This window comes from Fukomys damarensis, unplaced genomic scaffold (assembly GCF_012274545.1).
Source record: "Fukomys damarensis isolate Sample0158 unplaced genomic scaffold, DMR_v1.0_HiC HiC_scaffold_2, whole genome shotgun sequence".
In the NCBI taxonomy this organism is placed as follows: Eukaryota; Metazoa; Chordata; class Mammalia; order Rodentia; family Bathyergidae; genus Fukomys; species Fukomys damarensis.
The window spans coordinates 60,528,301-60,533,237 of record NW_022900914.1 but is presented as its reverse complement, the minus strand read 5'-3'; the positions used below and the strand labels follow the sequence as shown (position 1 = coordinate 60,533,237).

Below are 4,937 nucleotides of genomic sequence, written 5' to 3'. Positions count from 1 at the left end.
AGGGGCGGCGGGGCCGCGAGATCAGCGCCTTCACCTTTCTTCCTCTTCTCCCAGTAGCCGAGGCCGCGGCGCTCTTACCCCGCCTCCCGCCTCCCTGAGTCACCGGCGGCAGCCGCCGTTCCCAGCCGCCCAGCAGACTCTAGCTCTGACTTGGTTCAAGAGCTCTCACAAGACACGCACAGCCTCCCGGCCCCACCCCCTCGGAGCCGCTTCCGCCGCTCATTGGCTGATTTACGGGAGTTGGGCGAGGCTCTTGAAGAAATGCCTCATCTCCATTGGTTGGTTTGGCAAGGGCGGGGCGAGAGAAAAAACAATTCCTTGGCTACCTCCTCCCTTTCCCCTCCCCCTTCCGACTCCCGGGCGACCCCCATTAGGTTAAAGTACACAGAGTGTAAGCGAGAGATCCTTCCGCTGGAGGCCCATTCTTTCCATTTGTTGCCGCACGGTATGCAAAAAAAGTCCCGCGAAATCGGTTATCAACTTTGGGACCCGGAGGAAAATTGCACCAGCGTATAGCTACTACTGAATGGGAAGACCCAGGGCCTTAAGTGCCTATTGGATTACTCTTAAAGTGCGTAGGCTGTCGACCGAAGATGGACCTTCCACTTGGCGGAAGAATCTCACAGGAAAGGGGTGAGGGCGGTGCAGTGTCAGCGGGGGAGGGAAGCAAAGAGGACGTGCGGTTTCAAGCGTACTCAGCTAGAGGGAGGAGCAGCCGTGCTTTGCAGGCTCCGTGCGCAGGCGCCTTGCTGAGCAGACACTGGAGTTTGGGCTGCTGGGTGAAATGGCCGCGAGAGGCGCAGGCGCACGTGGTGTTAATCGTGAAGCCTGAAGTCCGCCATTTTGAAGGACAAATGGAGAAAGACATGGAGTTACAGGGAAATGATGTTCATCAAAATCTAGAGTAAAAGAGGCCATTCAGTACAAAGAGGAATGTAATTTTTTATGCAAAGAAGGGACATGAGAAGATGTTTTGAGACAAATAAATTGAAAGATGAACACCATGATGATGCAAGAGATGAAAGAGGTGACTTTGAAGGACAAAGAAGATAAAAAGATGAATGTGTGCTTTGAACCAAAAATTTCATGGTTGAATGAAGAAGAAAAGGAATAAAGGAATTAAAGTTATTTTAAAAAATATAGTTTGATGCTTTACATAAAACTGTTTAATCCTTAAGATGATGAGTGAAGAATTCATACTCCCCGTTGAACAAGGGTGAAAATGCAAAAATCAGAAAAAGTTCTAAAATGTGTTAAGGGATTGTACAATGCAAATCAACTACAAGTTTTCATGTGAATATATGTTCTGAATCTTGTGATCTTAAATTTTTAACGTTAACGGTAATACTGAAGACTCAAATCTGGCTTATAAATTGCAGACCATTAAAAGGAGGAGAGGGAGTAGAACAAAGAGAACCTATCCAGTTCAACAAATGGCAGAAATGGGAACAAGAGAAGCAAAAGAAATTAGACGAATGGCATAATAAAATGAGAGAAGTCCAAACATCAGTACTTACAATAAATATAAATGGATTAATTTCACTAATACATTTTAAGAAGACAATTTGGATTAAAAACAATCCAGTTGAAAATATACCACAAGCAGACTCCTCCAACATAGAATGCTTGAAAATATTGGGCTAAAATTTTTGATCAGAGGAAAGCAATATGGCAGTATTATTATATAGTTTGTTGCTTAACAATTGAGCTATGTTCTGAAAAATAGATTGTTAGGTCATTGCATGATGGTTGAAGTGGTACAGAGTGTATTTACACAATGTAGAATAGTCACAATGTCACTAGTTGATACAACTTTATGGGACTACCATCATACATATGGCCTATCATTGACCAAATGCCATTATTTGTTGTATGACTATAAATGAAAGTAAAAGCATCAAAAGAGAAATTATATTAATAAATGCTGAGTCTGAAAAGATAGTGTAGAATCCTGAATTGTTATGGGTTTGAAAATATACCCTCACTTAGTACTATAAGAATTATGAAAGAAAATCATAATGATATAGTCAGAGTAAATGTAGATTTACTCTACATTGCCGATGCAGGCATCTCAGGCAGATTTCTTTAAAACGTGAGAGTTTTGAGGACTTAAGTGATATAAGTAAAAACAATTGCTAAGGGGCCAGTAACACCAAACTTCAAGGAACGTATCCTATTGGGGGGTGCAGGGTTGCTTGTTTGTTTTGTGGTACGGGGGATCGAACTCATAGGACCTTGTGCTTGCGAAGCAGGTGGCAGAACCACTGAGCTAAATCCCTGGCCCCATATCCTGTTTTATATTCATTATTCTAGTACTTATAAAACATGGAAAGATATCCAGTACATTTGATAAAACTTACAAAGCCTTATTACAACAAATCGGAACCAGGAGAGTACAAGAAAGGAAAAAGAAAACTACAGTTCAGTTAGATTTATGAACATAGATGAAAAATTTTTTTACATAAAATATCAGCAAGTTGAATTCAGTGATATAGACATGGTCAATTAAGAGTCATCAGATTAATACAAAGTAACTTCAAGATTAGGAAATTATTGCAGTTAACCACAATTACTGAAAGAAAAATTACATTCATTTTAGTAGATTCTGCAAGAGCATTCACTCAAAACTGAACATTTATTCATGATTTGAAAAGTATTTCTAGACTACCTAGAAAACAAGGAATATTAAAGCATACACATTCAATACCCACTCGTGAACTTTAGAAAAACTATAAACATCTTAGAATCTTAAGAATACAAGATGTCCTAAAATACAGTAGCACCATGTACATAGGAACTAGAAGAGATCTATGATGTTACTCACTTCAGTATTATTTGAGGATATGAAAAATGGAAATAATCTAAATGTACTTCTATTGGGAAATGAGTAAGTGAAATTTGACACATATATAGGAGCATTTGAAAGGAATGAAAAATATCTAGATGTACCCCTAAAGATAGATTACAAAAACACATTTTGTTTTGTTTTGTTTTGGTTTGGTTTTTTGAGACAGGGTCTCACTATGTAGTTGAGACTGACCTGGAACTCACTATGTAGCCCAGGCTGGTCTCAAACTCACAGCAATCCTCCTGCCTCAGCCTCCTAAGTGCTGGGATTAGAGGTATGCGCCACCACACCCTGCTTAAAAACACATTTTGAATAAATAAGAAAGTTGCATTTAATACTATTTAATAATACACACATAAAAACACAATACTATTGAATATATATACTAAAACATAATAATCATGACTGGTACTAAGAGGGTGAATACTACTAGAATTAGAAGTATTTGTCAAAGATGATTAGCATTATTCGTAAATCCTTGGTTTTTTATTTAAATTTTCATATATTTATACCATACAACATGCTTTCATATGCATACATTGTGGAATGGCTAACATGCATTACTTCATACATCTTTTTGTCGTGGGAAAACTGAAAATACACTCTTAGAAGTTGTCAAATGTACAATATATTGTTATCTTTAGTCATGGTGATATACATAGATTTTTAAACTTTCCTCCTAACTGAAATTTGTGTCCTTTGAGTAACAGTTCTCCAATCTCCCTGCCTCTCTAATTTTCTGATTTTTATAAGGTGAATGTTTTCATATGTTACTTTAGTAATTTAAAGTTAATATTAAGATTCTGTTGAGAACCATGCCTGCTCCCGACCCATCCGCCATTGCTCAAACGCCAGGAGGTAGCCTGGGCCCCGATCCACCGCGGGAAGGAGAGCCACACCTGCTCCCGACCCAACCTCCATTGCTCAAGCACCAGGAAGCAGCCTCGGCCCCGATCCACCACGGGAAGGAGAGCCAAGCCTGCTCCTGACCCAGTCGCCATCGCTCAAGCACAGGGAGGGTATCGCCGCGGGCGCCCCTGAACCCCCATAAGCCCCCCCGCACTCTCAGTCCTCCTGACTGTGCCAGTCTTTGGACCCACTCTGCAGAGGTAGAGGTGGTCATCAAGGGTATTTTTCTGAGTTCCCAACTTTGAACATCTTTAAAGAAAGGGTGTGGGAAACCTGTAATAGAATGTTGTGGAGTTCAACCATTCAGAAGGTTGGGGAACTCAATCTGGGCCTTGCAGCCCGAGGTCAGTCAGTGTCATGGGGTTCAGCCATCAGCTAACTGAGATCAGGGGTCTTGCATCCGCGCTCTATCTGAGCCATTAAATGGTAAATACACTATATTGAAATTTTGTTCACTGCAGACACGTTCTGGACATGGGAAACCTAATAGAATGTTGTGGAGTTCAACCATTCAGAAGGTTGGGGAACTCAATCTGGGCCTTGCAGCCCGAGGTCAGTCAGTGTCATGGGGTTCAGCCATCAGCTAACTGAGATCAGGGGTCTTGCATCCGCGCTCTATCTGAGCCATTAAATGGTAAATACACTATATTGAAATTTTGTTCACTGCAGACACGTTCTGGACTGCTTCTTGATTTCAATTTAATTCAAATGATTTAAGGGTGATAGACTAGTGACTACCACAGGTGGTCAGTGTCCAAGTTGTGCTTGAGCTTAATGTATTGCTGATTGTATCAGTTGGGGTAAAGCATTGCCGTTGATTTGATGAGCTGTTTTCTCTGATGTTATGAAGATGAGAATGTCTGTGGGTCATTAGAGACACAAAAGCTAGGGCGCAACTATATCAGGAAAATTTGGGTGATAATCCAGAGATTAAACCAAGGACAGTCCAACAACAAAAATAAAAATGAGAAAACACTTAAGCAAGACACAAGGACAGACTTCCAGTTCACCAATGGCAAACAGTAGGGCAAATGAGGATGAAAAGGCCGATAGTGAACCACCAGGACACCCTGAACTCAAAGCACAGGAAGTAACAAAACAGATCAATCAGGCTCTAGAAAAATTCAAAACAGAAATAATTTCCCAGATAACCATAGAGATAGTGAGCAAAATGGAAGTC

General features: G+C 40.8%; 1 protein-coding gene across 2 annotated transcripts in view; it reads right to left on the bottom strand.

Annotated features, from left to right (window-relative positions):
• Kdm3a (lysine demethylase 3A) overlaps positions 1 to 178 on the bottom strand; it is a 46,131-nt gene extending 45,953 nt beyond the window's left edge. The window contains exon 1 of one of the 2 annotated variants that reach the window (XM_010625654.3): positions 35 to 178. The gene's annotated coding sequence lies outside the window, so the exon portion shown is untranslated. The remainder of the gene's footprint in view (positions 1 to 34) is intronic. The other variant, XM_010625655.3, reaches the window with a different exon arrangement.
• Between the last annotated feature and the right edge of the window lie 4,759 nt (positions 179 to 4,937).